The sequence below is a fragment of the Schistocerca cancellata genome, chromosome 10 (assembly GCF_023864275.1).
Source record: "Schistocerca cancellata isolate TAMUIC-IGC-003103 chromosome 10, iqSchCanc2.1, whole genome shotgun sequence".
Classification (NCBI taxonomy): Eukaryota; Metazoa; Arthropoda; class Insecta; order Orthoptera; family Acrididae; genus Schistocerca; species Schistocerca cancellata.
The window spans coordinates 5,572,993-5,594,899 of record NC_064635.1 but is presented as its reverse complement, the minus strand read 5'-3'; the positions used below and the strand labels follow the sequence as shown (position 1 = coordinate 5,594,899).

Below are 21,907 nucleotides of genomic sequence, written 5' to 3'. Positions count from 1 at the left end.
TGAAATTAAAAAAAAAAAAAATGGCTCTAAGCAGTATGGAGCTTAACATCTGAGGTCATCAGTCCCCTAGACTTAGAACTACTGAAACCTAACTACACTAAGCACATCACACACATCCATGCCCGACGCAGGATTCGAACCTGCGACCGTAGCAGCAGCGCGGTTCCGGACTGAATAGAAATTTCAACTTCCTGGCAGATTAAAACTGTGTTCCCGACCGAGACTCGAACTCGGGACCTTTGCCTTTCGCGGGCAAGTGCTCTACCAACTGAGCTACCGAAGCACGACTCACGCCCGGTACTCACAGCTTTACTTCTGACAGTACCTCGTCTCCTACCTTCCAAACTTTACAGAAGCTCTCCTGCGAACCTTGCAGAACTAGCACTCCTGAAAGAAAGGATATTGCGGAGACATGGCTTAGCCACAGCCTGGGGGATGTTTCCAGAATGAGATTTTCACTCTGCAGCGGAGTGTGCGCTGATATGAAACTTCCTGGCAGATGAAAACTGTGTGCCCGACCGAGACTCGAACTGGAAGTTAATCTTCCAGGAAGTTTCATATCAGCGCACACTCCGCTGCAGAGTGAAAATCTCATTCTGGAAACATCCCCCAGGCTGTGGCTAAGCCATGTCTCCGCAATATCCTTTCTTTCAGCAGTGCTAGTTCTGCAAGGTTCGCAGGAGAGCTTCTGTAAAGTTTGGAATGTAGGAGACGAGGTACTGGCAGAAGTAAAGCTGTGAGTACCGGGCTTGAGTTGTGCTTCGGTAGCTCAGTTCGTAGAGCACTTGCCCGCGAAAGGCAAAGGTCCCGAGTTCGAGTCTCGGTCGGGCGCACAGTTTTAATCTGCCAGGAAGTTTCATATCAGCGCACACTCCGCTACAGAGTGAAAATCTCATTCTAGAAATTTCAACTGTTCGGTGTCGCTAATCATAGGCCCATCCTGCGACATTAAAACGTCGGGTTTTGTTGAATTGTGCATTAAAAACTGTAACAGCTGAGTCTTACTGTGATTTTTCGTTAGTTTATTTTCTAAAAGCCATGAACGTATGTCATGAAGTGCACCATTTTAATCAGAGCCAATGTTCCACACAACATCCTTTACTCCAAAGCTAGTCTCATCAGCAAACAGAAATATTTTAGAATTACCTGTCGTTGGGTGTAACGTCACATACAACAACACTCTTCGTGAAGCCTCTCTTCCTGAAGTGAAGTTCTTCTCTCTTCCAAATGCATAGCAACTCGGAAGTGCACCGAAAGCTGGGACCACGGCGTTTAACAGGAATACAGCCGATGGTAACAACTGGACTCCCGTGAAGCCGTCTCGTGTGTTTAGTCGTCATTTCATCAACGCAGCGGCCACAAAGGAACCTGACAGCACAGGATACGTAAAAAGGTCACGGGTGACAGCAAAATCAGCTCGGCAGGAGGTTGCAACAGATGAAATTAGTGCGAGGTACAGAAGACGAAAAGGGACACGTAGCAGGAAGGATTAATCTGCAGGGAACTACAACGATGTATGCTTCTTTGTGAATCCAAAACATCCCAAGCAAGAGTAATTTAAATAGGACAAACATATTCCTTTGTAGTTTAAGAGGTATCTTTGAGGCGGAAGCTCAAACAAATTTGCAATTGTAACGGGTGGAAAAACAGTGGATGGCACAATGTTGTTTAAAAACTGGCTGTGGTGTCCAAGCTGAGCTAACAAATCCTAACACATTTTAAGACTGGATATCTATAAAAAATGAGGAAAACATCACTGCCTCGCTGGTGTGACATCAAACGTGTTTCATATGTTACTCTAATTGTTACCTTCCATTGACTCAAACTGCAAATTAAGAAAACAGAATACGTTTACTGTCTCTTTAATGAAAATAAAATTAGGAAATAATTTTCCTACTCTTGCGATGTTTTATAACTGTCGTAGAACAACATTGCCTGCAATTTTCGAATTTACTCTGTATTGCTTGTACGCAACAACTAAGGAGTGGGTCTTTTCGCTCGGACAATGTACAGCACACTGCACTATGCCAAATTCATTTGAAAAACATTTTGAAAATTATACTTGCATAATAGACTGCAGGGAATTTAACTGTGAAAAGCCACAACTGCGTGACAATGCATCTTCATGCTCCTTTTACTACACGAACGCTTCCACAATTCCTTGTTGCTGTAAAACCATCGGACTTTATATGGATCACCATTCTGTCTCAGACTATGCAAAAAAAAAGCATTTCCATCAATAAAATTTGTTCCACAAAACTATCCTATTCATCATCGGACTCTTCAGGCTCCTGCAGCGCTCACCTTACATGTGATTCAGAAACATTAGGTTGGTTGGTTTGGGGAAGGAGACCAGACAGCGTGGTCATCGGTCTCATCGGATTAGGGAAGGATGGGGAAGGAAGTCGGCCGTGCCCTTTTAGAGGAACCATCCCGGCATTGGCCTGGAGTGATTTAGGGAAATCACGGAAAACCTAAATCAGGATGGCCGGACGCGGGATTGAACCGTCGTCCTCCCGAATGCGAGTCCAGTGTCTAACCACTGCGCCACCTCGCTCGGTAAACATTAGGTCTCTGTTCCACTGTAGAGGAAGTTTTTCCTGTAAGCAACTCGGCAGCTATGAAATCAGCGTCGGTGAAGATGTAACGGTTCATAGGCATAACCGAGTTACTTTGAATCCGTTTATTGGTATCTCAGCTGATTTGGCACGAAGGTAGGCTTGGCTAAAAACTTCCGCAACATCGTAAGGTGTGAGAGGACGCACACTGTGGTGCAACAGTACCCTCACTGCCTCGCTGTAGTACGTTTCCAGAGGTCCCATCAACGTCCCATCAACGGCTGCAGTTTGTAGGTGCAATGTGGAGGAAGAGAGACTATAGTCACGTGGTGATCTTTCGCCAAGTCAGTCACATCTGGATTTCAAACGTGGCTATAATGACCATCTAATACGAGGACAAAAGGCCTTTGTTCAGTCGGACATGTTTTCTCAAGGAAGTGAACAAACCATTCGGTGAGCAAATTGTTTTGAACGCACCCTGAAGGATGCATCTGGGGGGCAGCCTCTCATTAGAGCTTGGGACATGTTGGTTCTAGGGAAAATTATCATTTGCGGGACATAATGTCCCGAAGCGCTCGTGCATGTGATAACTGCGATTGTAGCCCCTCTTCCTGCAGACGTTAGAGCTATAATTTGTGTCTGCCCTTTCACCCCTATCACTATCGGAATTTTGCTTTGGACAATGGGCGGGCCTGTCTTGTCCACGTAATACGCTCGGTCTGCTGGATATGAGTGTTTGTTGAAAGCGTGTACCAGTAAATCAAAGAAAACCATCACATTCTCTTTACTGAAACCTAAGGTTCTGGCATATGAAATTCCACCAGGTTTGCGAATTGAAAGCCGATCCTTGCGTCTCTCGAGAAAAAGGTGAGCCCAAGCTCGTCCTGCTTCCCCTCCCTTGAAAAGGGTTCTCAAACTATTTCTCTGGGCAAGTAAAAATGCCACTCTTCTCAGATCCGCCAAAGTGCGCCCAAAGAATTTTTGTTCCCGCTGAAGGAGGTAAGAAACGAGCTGTTTTTCGAGGTCTGAATTTAAAATCGGTTTCCTTCCAACGTTCATCTCTTGAACCGCTTGCTCCGGGATTTTATCAAGTTTAAGAAATCTCTACAAATTGGTACAAAGCAGTCCGACAGTTGTTGTAGCACCTTTCACAGAAGCCTCCTTCGCTTGCACAGCTGATATGGCACGTAACATCTAAGTTTTATCCCACTATTGCTTCTGGTTCTAACATTCATAGCGCTTGTTCGTTCTCGGCTTTCTGCAAGGGCGAACAAAAGCACCAGGGTCTATCATCGCAATTGTTTGTTGCTGTGTGGGTTGTATATATGAAATTTAATCAAAATTCGACTAACCATATCCCCATAAAAGTATGTAAATGTTTTAGATTGTTTAAGAGAAGAGATGGTCTAATTATGGTCCCTCCTTAAATAGGGGCCCATGTTTACGCCAACCACTCTTAAGCAACACCGCCACTATCAAGTCCAACTCAAAAGCGTGTGTAACGTAAAACGTGCTTCTAAAAGTAGCTTAGCATCCCATTATTCCGGATGTCACTGGTAAATTATTTCAACTTATCAGAGGGGTATAAAAAGAAAACAATTTCACATACCTGCCAAACGTTTGTAGTCCTGAACAAACACCAATTCACACAGTAACCAACCATGTAACTGCACTGCTTGAAACAACGCTTCCAGCTGTTCACTGTTACCGCCTATCAACAGGCACCGTTTACAGTCCTGGCCGCCCGACTGCACTATATCTCGTACCCTCTTCGTGAGGAAAAAATGCCTCTGAGCACTATGGGACTTAACAGCTATGGTCATCAGTCCCCTAGAACTTAGAACTACTTAGACCTAACTAACCTAAGTACAGCACACAACACCCAGTCATCACGAGGCAGAGAAAATCCCTGAACCCGCCGGGAATCGAACCCGGGAACCCGGGCGCGGGAAGCGAGAACGCTACCGCACGACCACGAGCTGCGGACTCTTCGTGAGGAGTGCCCAGAATTACAGCTGTGCCCACTTTTACACCTTTTGCTGTGTATGACGATCAGTGTGGCTCGGGGAAGGTAAAGGTACCTGAGAGCCAATTTTGACGTTGCGGTTGATGATGGAAGGAAGACTAAAGAAAAATCAAGACACGTTCATAGGATGTGTCAGGTTTGAATAAGCGTTCGTCAGTGTGAAATGGTGCAAGATGTTCTAAATTCTGAGAAAAAAAGGGGTAAGCTGTAAGAAAAAGCAGGTAATGTACAAAATGTCTAAGATCCAAAAGGGGGAGTAAGACTACAAGATCTAGAACGAGGTGCTCTGATTACAAAGAGTTAAGACAGGAATGTCGTCTTTCGCCCCTACGCCGGCCGGTGTGGCCGAGCGGTTCTGGGCGCTACAGTCTGGAACAGCGCGACCGCTATGGTCGCAGGTTCGAATCCTGCCTCGGGCATGGATGTGTGTGATGTCCTTAGGTTAGTTAGGTTTAAGTAGTTCTGAGTTCTAGGGGACTGATGACCTCAGAAGTTAAGTCCCATAGTGCTCAGAGCCATTTGAACCATTTTTTTCGCCCCTACTATTCAATCTATACAAAAAATGTTCAAATGTGTGTGAAATCTTATGGGACTTAACCTAAGGTCATCAGTCCCTAAGCTTACACACTACTTAACCTAAATTATCGTAAGGACAAACAAACACACCCATGCCCGATGGAGGACTCGAACCTCCGCCAGGACCAGCCGCACAGTCTGTGACTGCTGCGCCCTAGACCGCTCGGCTAATCCCGCGTGGCTCAATCTATACATCGAAAAAGATATTATGAGGGAAATAAAAGATGGGTTCAAGAATGGGATTAAAATTCAGGTGAAAGGATATCAGTGATAAGATTCGCTGATGACATTGCTATCCTGAGTGAAACTGAAGAAGAATTACAGGATCTGCTGAATGGAATGAACAGTCTAATGAGTACAGAATATGGAGTGAGAGTAAATCGAAGAAAGACGGAAGTAATGAGAAGTAGCACAAATGAGAACAGCGAGAAACTTAACATCGGGACTGATTGTCACGAATTGGATAAACTTAAGGAATTCGTGCTACCTAGGAAGCAAAATAATTAATGACGGACGGAGCAAGGACATCAAAAGCAGACTACCGCTAGCAAAAAGGGCATTCTTGTTCAAGAGAAACCTGCTAGTATCAAACACAATTTTTAATATGAGGAAGAAATTTCCGGGAATGTACGTCCGTAGCACAGTAGTGAGACATGGGCTGCGGGACTCTGTGCCACGGTAGAGAATCGAAGGCTTTGAGATGTGGTGCTACAGAAGAATGTTGAAAATTAGGTGGACCGATAAGGTAAGATATGAAGTTCTGTGTAGAATCGGCGGGAAAGAATCATATGGAAAACGCTAACAAGACGAAGGGATAGAATAATAGGACATCTATCAGAGCGTCAGGGGATAACGTCCGTGGTGCTAGATGAACTGTAGAGGCTGAAGTAACTGTAGAGGAAGACGGAGATTGGAATACACCCATCAAATAATTGAGGAAATAGGCTGCAATTGCTACTGAAAAGGTTGGCACAGGAGGAGAATTCGTGGCGGGCAGCATGAAACCAGTCAGCAGCCTGATGACTAAAAAAGAGGTACTTTTCTTGCCATAATAATGTGTAACTTACTTTTTAGAGCTTCTCGTAGACGCACACGGGGAGAAATGCCCTTTGCCTGTGCCACTCTGATTCTTCTACCCTCTTTGAATTGCCTTGGATACAGGAGACGGTGTGGGATTGCCGGACGGCACGCAGACGGCGCACAAATTTCCAGCCGCCCCAGTACAGCGAGAGTACATCACAATACAGAGCAGCGGCCAGCTGTAGAGGTGTTCAGACGGCTCCTGTGTGTCTGCATTCCGCAGAACACGCGCCTGCCGTGCTGCGCGTGCAGGGCAGGTTTTACGACCCCCGCAGCTGTACGAATGGCGTCCCGGCACGCAATGCAATGCAATGCGATGCGATGCGAAGTGATGTGATGCTTCCGGGCACGGAACGCTACCCGCTGGCTCACGGGACCGCGAAAAAGCGCCAGCACCTGTAGCCAGGGCTGCCAACTTTGCCCACCGACCGCCGGGACCGCGAAAAAACACCGCAATGGCCACGGCTGCCAACGTTCCTGGCTGACACAAATGAAATCTTTGAGCTTGGCCGATGACACTGCTATTCTGTTATAGAAGGCAAAGTAGTTGGAAAAGCAGTTGAATGGAATGCATAACGTCTTGCAAAGAGCTTGTAACATTGTAAGTAGGCTCTTTAGGTTTTTATATTGGTAACGCCACGTAGCGCTCTGTATGAAAATCACTGACTGTGCTGTGTGCAGTCTGTGGCTGGTTTGCACTGTTGTTGCCTATTGTAGTGTTGGGCAGTTGGCACATAACAGCGCGTGGCGCTGCGCAGTTGGAGGTGAGCCGCCAGCAGTGGTGGATGTGGAGAGAGAGATGGCGGAGTTTTGAGAGCGGATGATCTGGACGTGTGTCCATCAGAGACAGTAAATTTGTAAGACTGGATGTCATGAACTGCTATATATGTTATGACTTTTGAACGCTATTAAGGTAAATACATTGTTTGTTCTCTATCAAAATCTTTGATTTGCTAACTATGCCTATCAGTAGTTAGTGCCTTCAGTAGTTTGAGTCTTTTATTTAGCTGGCAGTAGTGGCGCTCGCTGTATTGCAGTAGTTGGAGTAACGAAGATTTTTGTGAGGTATGTGATTTGTGAAAGGTATAGGTTAATGTTAGTCAGGGCCATTCTTTTGTAGGGATTACTGGAAGTCAGACTGCGTTGCGCTAAAAATATTGTGTGTCACTTTAGTGAATGTCTGAGTACGTTCAGTTTTGCTTAGCTGTTTGAAAATCAAATAACGAAGGGGTTTATCAGCACAGAAATTCATTAATTTTTCTGAGGGGACGTTTCAACATGAAACAAGAAAATTAACACTCTGGTACTGAAGTGTAATCGCATTAAATGTGGCGGTGTAGAGGGAATTAGATTACACGATAAGATACAACAAGTGGCTAGACGAGTTTTGCTTTTTAGGTAGCAAAATTACTACATGTCGCCAAAATAGAGAGCACATAGCACGCAGACTTGCAACAGGTGGACCACCTTATCTGCAAAATACAGTTTCTTGATGTGGAATATGTCTTATTTGTAATATTTTGTCTCTAGTGTAGTCTATTGGAGAGGTGTAAACGTGGACGGATAATACACTGAAGAGCCAAAGAAAGAGGCACACCTGCCTAATCGTGTAGGGCCACCGCGAGCACGCAGAAGTGCCGCAACACAACGTGGCATGGACTCGACTGAAGTCCGAAGTAGTGCTGGAGGGAACTGACGCTATGAATAATACAGTCCTGTCCATAAATCCGTAAGAATACGAGGAGGGTGCATATCTCTTCTGAGTAGCACGTTGTAAGGCATCCCAGATATGTTCAATAATGTTCAGGTCTGAGGAGTTTGGTGGCTAGCGGAAGTGTTTAAACTCAAAGGAGTGTTCCTGGAGCCACTCCGTGGCAATTCTGGACGTGTAGGTGTCGCATTATATTGCTGGAATTGCAAAAGTCCTCCGGAATGTACAATGCACATGTATGGGATGCAGGTGATCAGACAGGATGCTTACGTACGTGTCACGTGTCAGAGTCGTATCAGGGGCTCCATATCACTCCAACTGCACACGCCCCACACCATTACAGAGCCCTGCCGACATGCAGAGTCCATGGATTCATGAGGTTGTCTCCATACCCGCACACGTCCATCCGCTCGATACAACTTGAAACTAGAGTCGCCCGACGAGGTGACATGTTTCCAGTCATCTGTGTTGAAGGGCCCAGGCGAGGCGTAGTAGAGCTTTGTGTCGTGCAGTCATCAAGGGTACACAAGTGGACCTCCGGCTCCGAAAGCCCACATCGATGATTTTTCATTGAATGGTTCGCACGCTGACATTTTTGATAGCCTTGCACTGAAATCTGCAGCAATTTGCGGAGGGGTTGCACTTTTGTCACGTTAAACGATTCTCTTCAGTCGTCGTTGGTCGCTTTCTTGCAGGATCTTTTTCCGGCCGCAGCAATGTCCGAGATTTGTTTTACTGGATTCCTGATAATCACTGTACGCTCGTGGAATGGCCGTACGGGAAAATCCCCCCACTTCATCGCTGCCCCGGAGATGCTGTGCCCCATAGCTCGTGCGCCGACTATAACACCACGTTCAAACTCACTCAAATCTTGATAACCTACCATTATAGCATCGGTAACCGATCTAACAACTGCGCCAGACACTTGTTAGGTTATACAGGCGTCGCCGACTGCACCGCCATATTCTGCCTGTTCACGTATCTCTGTATTTGAATATGCGTGCCTATACCAGTTTCTTTGGCGTTTCACCGTCTTACTGACTTTGAACCTGACTTGATGTTTGTGCAGATGTTTTCAGACAGGTAATTCCATCGTTTCTAAAGGTGTAAGGCTGCTATTAGTATTGTCTGCTAGGTTTTTTTTTTTTTAGTAGTTGGTCTTCTGACTTTATATCAGGGTAGCACTTGCAACCTACGTCCTCAATTATTTGCTGGATGTATTCTAACGTCTGTCTTCCTCCACAGTTTTTGCCCTCTACAGCTGCTTCTAGTACCATGGAAGTCGTCCCATGTTGTCTGAACAGTTGTTATGCCTCTTGTCCTTTGACATCAGATCTGAAAACTAGCTTAAATATTTGCTTAAAGAGTTATTTCTGAAAACCGTTTTTTGAGAGTAGCAATTGTGTATCTTCTGTACTTACTCATTTCGTCATGTTCTGCATCATTGCTGCAATTTATTTTTCTGTTTTAGTTGCATTCATTGTTTTTGAGATCTTTTTATGCATCACTTTAACCTGTTTTCCCACTAATTTTTACACAAAACCGAGTTGTGAGAAAACAATGTCACAATACTCATGAAGAAATGCGACGTTGTTGTTGCTGCTCACTTGTTCATCGTTTTGTTTCTGTTGCGTCTGTCGGAAATTATGACTGTCGTGTGTGTGTGTGTGTGTGTGTGTGTGTGTGTGTGTGTGTGTGTGAGAGAGAGAGAGAGAGAGAGAGAGAGAGAGAGAGAGAAATACTGAAGGATGTTCGATTTGCCACGTTTTCTTTGACCAAGAGTCTTTGTATAATTCATTAAGAGCTGCCCATTATTGGGCAGAGGATGCTGTTTTTATCATAACTGAGCCAGAGCGCATTATGGACACGCCCTCCACCTCCCCAAAACTTGTCCTGCAAATGCTCCACAAAAAACTGAGGTTTCATAGACTAGAAAGATTCCCCATCAACTCTCGTACATACGAGGTACTGGGGGCGAGTAAGCTTCACTGCCATACTTAGCCTGGCGTTCCTCCCATGGTGTGGCCAGGAGGGGGAATGACTTGGGGTCATATTTCTTAACACTGAAGTTAGACTTTGCCCGCTTAGAGACTGCTGGCGGTGGAACACCAGCAAGAGATGACGCACTACGTTTCATGTCGTGTCATCCACCCTGATGCCACACATTGCGACCAGGGGTCCTCCCCACAGGCGCCACGCAGCCACAGCAAAGGCCACCTGGCAGGATGGCCACTGCCAGGAGTCCCGATGCCCCAGGGAGATGGGCATCTACTCCTTGGCATATGTGGGGGGTTCACGGCGCAGGCATCAGCAGAGTTAGCCCTGTGTTGTCAGGGGGCTACAACCAACAGGGTACATGGCGGCCCCACCGCGACAGACCGGCTACCGTGCTGGATATGAGGTGCAAAGAAGTACATAGTGATCGTCGGCACAGAAAGTGACACTGCATAATGCATGGTAGACAACGCACCCAGGAAGGTGTCCTCGCACAAGAGATGGAGAATGGGCGGGACAGCAATGCGACGACGAGAAAGTGGCCTAAAGATCTCAATGCACGATAGACACGATGCGCCTTGTAACTCGCCTTTCCCCAATTGGCTCGCTCCTCGGGAAAATTTTGAAAAATGGTCAAACCCTACAGGGGACCATCACATAACGGTCGAAACGCCTCTTACGACAGGCAGGAATACCTCGGGCCTATTCTAACCCCTGGACCCGCTGGGGGAGATCGAAGTGTTTCCGCGGTCACGTCCAGAGCGTGTTGCGCAACGCTTGCCTTCAACGCAGCTACGTTTGCAATCGGAATACTGAACACATCTTCAGACAGCTTCACAGGCAGGAGTCACACTGATTAAGATCAGGTGATCGGGACGGCCAGGCTGTAGGGAAATGGCGGCAGATAATTCTAGCATTTCCGAAATGGCGCTTCAGCAGCTCCTTAACTGGATTTGCAATGTGCGGAGGAGCGCCGTCTTGCATAAAAAATGATCCCATCCACACATGCACGCAGTTGGCGGGCTGGAATGATATGGTTGCGCAAAATACACTCATAGCGCTTACCAGTGACGGCATAGGTAAGAGGACCGGAAGCACCTGCCTCTTCGAGGAAATATGGTTGGTTGGTTGGTTGGGGGAAGAGACCAAACAGCGAGGTCATCGGTCTCATCGGATTAGGTAAGGACGGGGATGGAAGTCGGCCGTGCCCTTTCAAAGGAACCATTCCGGCATTTGCCTGGGGCGATTTAGGGAAATCACAGAAAACCTAAATCAGGATGGCCGGACGCGGGATTGAGAGGAAATATGACCCTATGAGAAACGATGCCATAAAACCGCACCACACAGTGACCTTCTCAGGATGAAGTGGTACTGGTTGATTTGGGTGTAGATTTTCTGTTGCCCATATTCGACAATTCTTTGTAGTGTCATATCCTGTCAGATGGAAGCGGGCTTCGTACGTCCACAAAATCCTCCACGGCCACTTCCATGCGAGCAAGAAATCCTAAAGCAAAGGTCTCTCTTGCTGTTAGGTCAACAGGAAGCAACTCGTGCACGTGGGTAATTTTCAATGGACAGCAAAGAAGGATGTTTCGTAGGATTTTACGCACTGTGCTCACGGATATGTCCAATGTTCGGGCGATTCTCCGTGCACGACACGTTTGCCCACCACCACTCGTCTCCTCCTGCACTGCTGCGGCCGCTGCTTCCACTGACGTCGAATCAATTAGTTTTCTCTGCCAGGTTTCACACCGAAAGAACCCGTCTTTTCGAATTTCCGAATAATTTTCTCCAGACCCACGGCAGTCACCGGACCAACGGCTTTTCAGTGGCCGGAACTTCTGCAGAGCGACGTGTGCACAGTCATCGTTCTTGTAATACAGCTTTACAAGCAGAGTGCGATCCTGTATTGAGACAGTCATGGCGACCGTCGCAGACGCGAAAGGAGGAAAAGGCGTGTACCCGGCGTGTTTATACCAACTTCAATGGGTCGTGCGCGTGACAGGTGTTTTCATTCACTTCAATATGGTTCAAATGGCTCTGAGCACTATGGGACTAAACATCTGTGGTAATCAGTCCCCTAGAACTTAGAAGTACTTAAACCTAACTAACCTAAGGACACCACACACATCCATGCCCAAGGCAGGATTCGAACCTGCGACCGTAGCAGTCGCGCGGTTCCGGACTGAGCGCCTAGAACCGCTAGACCACCGCGGCCGGCTTCATTCGCTTATTCTGACACATACAGCGCCATCTATAGATCAACTTTCACACTTTTTTTTCTGGCATACGTTTTCCCCTTCCTAGATAACATTTCGTCGCAACATGACGTCATTCTGACCAGTGGTATTCCTACAGCGTTTTGAAAGTTTAACTTTCACCCTGTACATCACGGACAGGAAGGCAGCCAAAACTCTTTCCTGGCGCACACTTGCAATTACTTCCCCACCCGTCGATGACTCGCCATCCAACATAACATGCTGCAGGCTCCCGGCCAAGAAATAATGAGTCCAGTATCACATTCCGTTTGTGATGTTGCTGAGCAACAGTCATACAATAATTTTTAAATCAATACTCCGCCATTTGACTATTGTTGTATGTTTAATAGGCGACACATATTTCGATCTTTTATGCCATTTCCAAGTGACTGAGTTTATGTCATTAACATATATTGGCCGTAAATTAAGAAAAATATTCGCTTCCCACGAAATTGCATATGTAAAGTCAGCATCTCGTAAAAAGATTAGTAAATAATAGCGGGAGCATGTCATAGGACATCCACCCACTATTATTTACTGATAAAATTAAAATGGCCGAAACCAGGTTTGTAATTAATTAAACAACAATACAGTCAAATGGAGTTGTGCTCATTTAAAAGAAACATTCTGTTTGGTTCCCTATGTTGTTATCGTATGCATGCCTTCTTGTCGTGCTACTTGAGCACCTGTATGAGGTGTGACGTCACAGCGGTGTCGCGCACTGCCCCTCTTACAAGCCTCCGCCCGTACTCGAGTGCTGCAGCTTTCACTGACTCTGTTTTTTTGGAATGAACTCCTCTGACACTTTCACTGACTCTGTTTTTTTGGAATGAACACAAAGTTCCCCGCCCGGTGTGGGCGGCTGCCGCTCTGACTAGCAGATACGTGCACAGCTTTTGTGATTCACAGCCGGATGCACAACTGTCTGCCGAAAACTCTCCCCGTGTCGCTTCACGCGAGCTGAATGTGCCCCTATAACGCGACGAAATTCTCTTTAAAAGACATTCCATTTACGTTTTAAATAAGCGTACATTTTTTTGGCTCATATCAAACGTAATTATCTGTTCTAGAGTGCACTGACGCATGTTTCTGAAAAGGGACGTGTGAATATTTCTCATGAAAAACGAAAATTACGCACTTTTGGAATAAAATAACGTCCTTCCTTTGACGTGTAATTTGCTTCCATTGTAATACTAGCTTTGTAGTTTTGCGCACAGTATAAACGTTATTCATATGTCAGTGAATAAAACGCAAGAGGCAAAGGTGACGTTTGATACTGCAAGAATCTTTGAATTTAATTTTTTTCCCTCTAGTCTTGTCGTTCATCCGGTGCGATGCTACCCTTTTTTCCTATTTTATGCTAATCTTTCCCTCTCTATGTAGCTACTACATTTACTACACTTCATACACACTTTTTTCCATCTCTATTATTTTCAGCACTCTACTGCTCCTTCTGGAGTGTTCGCTTTCTATGCCCACGTTCGATAAAGAAATTAAATTGTGAGCTATTTCAATGACGCCACAAATGTAACTTACGGATTACATTAATAATAAATGATGAATTAAACTGCCTGCGGTCGATTCCAGGAGTTTGGTGCCAGAGTTCACTTTTGCTGCATAAATATTAATATGTCAGAACAGTGTATTCGCACAGCAACATTCATGTCGCAAGGACAGTTCTCAATATTTATTTTTAAAACAAAGTCACAATACTAGTTCAACAGCGATCCACCATCACTGTTGCCAACCTACTTTTGGAAGACACTTACAGAAATAGAAGTTCTGTACTTCTCGACGATCTACCTTAATATCAACTCACTCTGAACTTTTTGGCGTCACTCAAAAATCTGTTTACAGCCATACCTGTCTCCACCACTTTACGGAATCTGAGGTCACATAAACGAAGTATAAAAATGTACTTCATAGTAGAGTTAAGCTGCCTGAACGCTGGTGCTATTGTAATTTGAATTAATTTTTCCTTCGTCTATTAAATAAGACGGAATGTATATTAATATGGTAGCACCTACTAGAGTCCACTATCCATAACTCATTCTGCCGTCTTATCAGTTTAAAATATAAATAACCATTACGAAATTGCGATATGACGTGTAAAATGTCCCATCTTAGCGGAATTTCTGTACTGATTTCAAAACTGGGCTTAGCTTTTGCGAGACTACAATGTTCCTGAAGTTATGGAGAATTTAATACTATGAGTAATATTTTATTAATATTAATCCAACTAATGCATTTGTATCGTAAACGTAGTCTGTCAATAAAATTCTTCTGGGCTGTTGACCGCATTGTCAATATATAAAATTGTCCGACAATGCGGTCAACAGCCCAGAAGAATTTTATTGACAGAGACAACGGCCGCGAAAGCCTACGCTTGCATAGTCTTTTGTCATCTAGCGTTAGTTCTGAACACAATCGTTTAATTGAATTTCAATTTTGCGAAACTTATTCCCTTATTAATAATACATGACACCATTTTTGGAATAAGCCGAATAAGTATGTACCCTATGAATACTATTATCCTATCATTATGGTTATTTTTTGTACGTCCTCATTTCATGGCAGGAAAGTAGGTGGTGATGATATTAAGTGTTTGTAATATTTGTAATTACGGATTCCCTACAGGAATCTTAAAATACGGTTTCGGAAGGATTATACAATATCTATCGAATCAGCGAGCGATCAGCAATGGTGTGCTGTTTTTAGTAACAGGTCTTGTGTATAAATAAAATGGAATTTACGTGATACCAATTTGAGTTAGGGTCAAAGAGTCTGTTTCTAGGTGTCACGGATGACTTTACACCGATAATCATATCTCAAGCGCCAGGTTGCCTATTCCTGTATGAAGTGCCATTGACCTGTTCCTTCGTGTGGAGAAAATCTTACATATACTTCTTCCCTCACCTACTGTTTTGAATATTTCATTTCATATTTTATCTGTCCATTAATTTTGAACATTTTTCGACAGCAGCATATTCCAAATACTTCGTGTTCCTGTTCTACGGTTCCCCTATAACTCATGATTCACTTTCATACTTTGATGTGCTCGACACACAACTTTCAAGAACCTCTTCCTCATTTTTACTTCAACAGTTGATAGTAGCGGATCTCTTTCATTACAGATTTCTTCGCCCGTGTCTGTACTGTTCTCTAGACGCAGTTTTTCTCTATTTCCAAAAAGCTCTGGCTTAGTACCACAGCTACACTTATTGTGGAAATTACTGTTGTATGGGGCATCAGGCGAAATTTGTGACTGGATTGAGGATTTCTTGGTAGGGAGGACGTAGCAAGTTGGAGAGTCCTCGACAGATGAAGAAGCAACCTCAGGCGTGTCTCACAGAAGTAAGTTGGGACCCTTGCTGTTCATATTAATGATCTTGCAGAAAATATTAATAGTAACTCAAGACTTTTCACAGATGATGAGGTAATCTGTTATGACGTATAGTCTGAAAAAATATGCACAAATATTCAATCTGATGTTCATAAGATTTCAAATTGCATCAAAGATTGACAACTAACTTTAAACGTTCAAAAATGTACGACTGTCCCTTTATGAAGGAAAACGATGTAGCAGATGACTGCAGTATCAGTCACTCACATGTGGAATTGTTCAACTCATAAAAATACACAGGCGTGACAGTTTACAGGGATATGAAAAGGAACCATCACTTAGGCACGGTTGCACGTAAGTCGGGTTGCAGACTTCGGTTTATTGGTAGAATATTACTGAAATGGTAACAGTCTACAAACGGAATTGCTTACAAGACACTCGAGCGCTCCTTTCTACAACAGTGCTCAAGAGTGTTTAACACCAGTGCCAAATACGACATTGAACATATACAGAGAAGGGCAGCACGAATGGTCGCCGGTTTGTTCGATCTGTGGGAGAGTGACGAAAATGCTGGAAGAACTGAATCGGCAGACTCCTCAAGGCTATCCTGACAAACCATACTTCCAATGTTTCAAGAACCAGTTTTAATACACGAATCACGGAATACACTACAACCACATACGCAGAGCCCCTGTTGGGATCGCGATGACAAGGTTAGATTAATTTCAAAACGGTTAAACATTTTCCCCACGCTGCATACGTAAATGGAACGGGAAGAAATCCTAACAACTGGTATAATGGGACGTAACCCCTCCCATGCACTTCAAAGAGGTTTGCAGTATTGTTGTAGACATTACAGACAAATACATTGATTGTTCTCTATCAAAGTCTTTCATTTGCTATGTATGCCTATCAGTAGATAGTACCTTCAGTAGTTACAATCTTTTATTTAGCTGCCAGTATTGGCGCCCCCTGTATTGCAGTAGTTCGAGTAATGAAGATTTCTGTGAGGTAAGTGATTCGTGAAAGGTGTAGGTTATTGTTAGTCAGGGCCATTCTTTTGTAGGGATTATTGAAAGTCAGATTGCGTTGCGCTAAAAATATTGTGTGTCAGTTTAGTGTTGATCAGAATAAGTAAAGAGAGAAATGTCTGAGTACGTTCAGTTCTGCTCAGCTGTTTGAAAATCAAATAACGTAAGGGGTTTATCAGCACAATCATTCATAAATTTTTCTAAAGGGGTGTTTCACATGCTAAGAACTGAGTGAAAGTACAGCTGCTGACGTGATGGCATGCTTTCTACAGCTTTCCACGTTCGTTTCTTGCGTCACCTTCCGAAGTGCCTCCTGCTGCAGTGGATAGGGCAGCCTTGCTTCTGCAGTGTCGCAGGCTACTATCGCAGAGCGCTCTCTCTCTCTGTGTGTGTGTGTGTGTGTGTGTGTTCAGGGACAGAGGGAGAAGCGGCGGCATAGACAGGCAGTGTGACGTCACGGGGTCAGCGGGTCAGGTGAGGCCGCCGGCGGGGAAGGAGCTGCGGGGGAGGGAGCGGCGGGGAGGGGTGGAGAGAGGAGTGGGGGTGGCAGGGGAGGGGAGAGAAGGGGAGGCGAGCGCTTTCGCGTCTGATGGAGGCCAGGCCGGCGTGTGAAGCACTCAGCTGTCTGACACTGGCATCGAGCATCGAGCATCCGTCCATCAGCGGCTGGAGAGGCAGCCACTGTCGTGTGGGCCGCGGCCGCCTCACCTACTGCTACCAACACTTTACTTCAGGGGCGACTCGTAGTTGAAGCCGCTCCAAACGTGACACTATTCCAAAAAACTTGAAGGCCAGGTAGACCAAGTAACTTAACCAGAAATGCCCTCATTACCCGTGTCGGTTCACTTCTCACGTCCTCCCTGCTTCGTCCATAAACGTATTACTTCGCTTCCACGGTGTCAGATGTTACTTCTTTCGTCTACTTCGTGGCCTTCAATTTCGATTTTACGTTTATCGATACTCTCATTTCTCCTACTCGTAAGAACTTTCTCCATTTTGGGTTTACTTTGATCCCAAACTCCGTGCTAATTGAATTGTTCATTCCATTAACCGATCCGCTTTGCTACGAAAGTACCTATAATATATAGTGGTGTGGAAAATTTAAGGACGAAAGTAACTTGTGCATGACGTCTCACTGACAACTAACATGGCTCGGTGAAAACTGGGACCGTATACAGAAAGAACTGCTAGAGTAGAGTACGGAAAGTAACTGGAAGAAACGCACCACGTGACGAACAGAAACTGCACTTTCATTCGAGGACAACAATAACACCGAAGTTGCTGCGATTTATGATGGTTCCCAGGACATTACAAAAGGCGGGACATAGTTCTTAATAGGGTGCACGATGCCCACGAAGGGCAACGGCTGATCTGCAACGTGCTCGCATGCTGGTCACGATACTGGAGAGGAGCTCCTGTGGCAGTGCGGCCCAGTCGTGCACCAGCGAAACTGACAACTACTGGGTGATGGTCGGTGGACGTGGACGTGCTGCAGCACCCGACAAGTGCTTGACGGGATTTGAGGCAGGCCAGCCCATTCGCCGGATATCCTCTCGTCCCAAAAGCTGCTCCACCTGCACTGCCCTATGTGCTCGCGCACTGTCAGCCATAAAAATTAAGTCGGAGCCAGTTGCATCTCTCAAAACGCACATGGCGAGGAATCCATGGTCACAATAATAGTGCCCGGTGAGTGTTCCGTGTTCAGGGATTTGAAGGTCAGTACGGTCACGAGACGTTAAGCCTCCCCACACCACGATACCTGGAGCGCCAGTAGGATCATGTTCGACCGTGATGATGCTGGATGCATTACGTTTTCCCACCCCTCGACATGATAACAGTACGTCCACAGTCACTATTGAGACTGATTCGGCTCTCGTACGAGAAGAGCACCCGATCCACTGCTCACAGGTCGAGGCCCTGTGCTCTCGGCATCACCACAGTGCAGCCGTCGACGGAACACAACGCACTGGTCGTCGGGCAGAGAGACGCAGTCGCTGTGCCAGTCGGTGAAGCTTCAGCGTGCGTGCCTCGTAGTTCCGTTACGTGTGGCTGTAACTGGACCCGCAGCTGGACGGGGGATGCTCCCTGCTCGTTGCACAAAGTAGCGGCCATCTGACCGTGGCCGACCACCCACTCCCCTCTGGACAGCAGTGAGGCATGGAGCGCGCCCCATGCACGTGACAAAATACGAACTGCTCGGTTGCCTTCATGTATCTTGTCCTTACATTTCGCAGAGGAGAGCGTGGACTACTTGGGGAAATGAATTGAAGTGCGGGAGCATGCTGAGGCCTCCCATGCGTGCTCACACAAAATGCAACTGCCTCGACTACACCCACCTCCCCCCCCCCCCCCCCCCAAAAGCACAAGGTGGTTGAAGAAACGGAAAGAGACAGTGCGTGTTGAAGAAACGGGAAAAGACTGTGAGTGTGTGTAACAAATAACTGCTGAGATGGTTGACGTCTATTGGAATATTTTGCCGCGTACACCGTACTAGTACTAACTGCATTCTTCCCACACTCTCCCTACATCATGAGCATGTCTGCATTTTCTGCACTGGTAAATCCCATCGTTCACTAACGACCTACTGCTTGGTCCGTCGCACACTGACTGACTAGCAAGTCGCAATCCTTTCGAGACACATACAATCGCACTGAAAGCTAAGATAACAACTTCGTACCTAGCAACTATGTGGGTTGAATGACACAAACAAGTGTCGGTGTAGAAACTTTTAACAATACCGTATTTCGTACACGTCTCGCACTATAATCCTGCAACAAACAACACTGACATTCTAATTTACCCTACTTTTAGTTTGTTGATGTACAAACGTCCCCTTAGAAAAATTAATGAATTACTGTGCTGGTAAACCCCTTACGTTATTTGATTTTCAAACAGCTGAGCACAACTCAGACATTCACTAAACTGACACACAATATTGTTAGCGCAACGCAATCTGACTTTCAATAATCCCTACAAAAGAATGGCCCTGACTGACAATAACCTATACCTTTCATGAATCACTTACCTCACAAAAATCTTCGTTACTCGAACTACTGCAATAAAGCGAGCGCCAATACTGTCAGCTAAATAAAAGATTCTAACTATTGAAGGCACTAAGTACTGATAGGCATAGTTAGCAAATCAAAGATTTTGATATAGAACAAACAATACATTTACCCTAATAGTGTTCAAAAGTCATAATATATATCAGTTCATGACATCCAGTCTTACAAATTTACTGTCTCTGATGGACACACGTCCACATCATCCGCTCTCAAAACTCCGCCATCTCTCTCCCCACATCCACCACTGCTGGCGGCTCACCAACTGCGCAACGCTTCTCGCTGTTCACATCCAACTGCCCAACACTATAATAGCGAATATTCCAACAATGCAAACCAGCCACAGACTTCACACAGCACAGCCAGTGATTTTCATACAGAGCGCTACGTGGCGTTACCAATATAATAACCTAAATAGCCTACTTACAATGTCAATAAGCACTGTTCCATTTCAAAAGTGTGTGGTTCTACAAAAAATACACTTTTCAAGTACTTTTATACTCTCTTTACTAGCTAACAATACGAGTTCCTGACTACCAATCCATTTGTGAAAACCGCAAATCAATAGCACTTTTCATTTCCACTATACTTGCGGTTCAAAATTTAGCTTATTCACCCTGTGTATTGATCTTTTAGCTCAGATGTTTCGAAAGATCATCGTGTATGCTAATTTTCATTTAATGCAGCAGACGGATTTCATGTAATTTTCTCGAATTTCATCTCATGATGAGTTACTCTATGTGAGCTGCAATGACTACCAAATAAATTTGTATTTCAAATTACGATCCATTAGGAATGTCGAGTGCACTCAACAACTGCTATATGACTTTCAAAATGATGGAGAAAAGTAATGAGTAGTGCTTTCCTTTCAGGATTTATTAAAGCAAATCTAGATTTCAGATAGTAACTAGACATTATCGATGCAGTCTTTCAAAGTTTTAATGGGTGTCCCAGTACGTCAAACCCTTGTTGTTCGCGCACCTGACACTTCACTCAAGACGTTTGACGTACTAGGACACCCATTAAAACTTTGGAAGACTGCATCGATAATGTCTAGTTACTAGCCGAAATCTAGATTTGCTTCAATAAAGCGTGAAAGGAAAGCACGACTCATTGATTTCCTCCATCATTTTCAAATCTGTATTTACTGTTTACTCGTTCTTTTCCAGCCATTTACTACGCTTTCTACGCCTGCAGATATCTGTTAGATATACAGGGTGAGTCACCTAACATTACCGCTGGATATATTTCGTAAACCACATCAAATACTAACGAATCGATTCCACAGACCGAGCGTGAGGAGGGGGGCTAGTGTAATTCGTTAATACAAACCATAAAAAAATGCACGGAAGTATGTTTTTTAATACAAACCTACGTTTTTTTAAATGGAACCCCGTTAGTTTTGTAAGCACATCTGAACATATAAACAAATACGTAATCAGTGCCGTTTGTTGCATTGTAAAATGTTAATTACATCCGGAGATATTGTAACCTAAAGTTGACGCTTGAGTACCACTCCTCCACTTTTCGATCGTGTGTATCGGAGAGCACCGAATTACGTAGGGATCCAAAGGGAACGGTGATGGACCTTAGGTACAGAAGAGACTGGAACAGCACATTACGTCCACATGCTAACACCTTTTTATTGGCCTTTTTCACTGACGCACATGTACATTACCATGAGGGGTGAGGTACACGTACACACGTGGTTTCCGTTTTCAATTACGGAGTGGAATAGAGTGTGTCCCGACATGTCAGGCCAATAGATGTTCAATGTGGTGGCCATCATTTGCTGCACACACTTGCAATCTCTGGCGTAATGAATGTCGTGCACGCCGCAGTCCATCTGGTAATGTACATGTGCGTCAGTGAAAAAGACCAATAAAAAGGTGTTAGCATGTGGACGTAATGTGCTGTTCCAGTCTCTTCTGTACCTAAGGTCCATCACCGTTCTCTTTGGATCCCTACGTAATTCGGTGCTCTCCGATACACACGATCGAACAGCGGAGGAGTGGTACTCAAGCGTCAACTTTAGGTTACAATATCTCCGGATGTAATTAACATTTTACAATGCAACAAACGGCACTGATTACGTATTTGTTTATATGTTCAGATGTGCTAACAAAACTAACGGGGTTCCATTTAAAAAAACGTAGGTTTGTGTTAAAAAACATACTTCCGTGCATTTTTTTATGGTTTGTATTAACGAATTACACTAGCCCCTCTCCTCACGTTCGGTCTGTGGAATCGGTTCGTCAGTATTTGAT

General features: G+C 44.9%; 1 non-coding gene across 1 annotated transcript; it reads right to left on the bottom strand.

Annotated features, from left to right (window-relative positions):
* Positions 1-208: 208 nt before the first annotated feature.
* On the bottom strand, positions 209-283 carry Trnas-cga (transfer RNA serine (anticodon CGA)). The gene has a single exon. It is a non-coding gene; the product is annotated as a tRNA-Ser (tRNA).
* Positions 284-21,907: the final 21,624 nt, after the last annotated feature.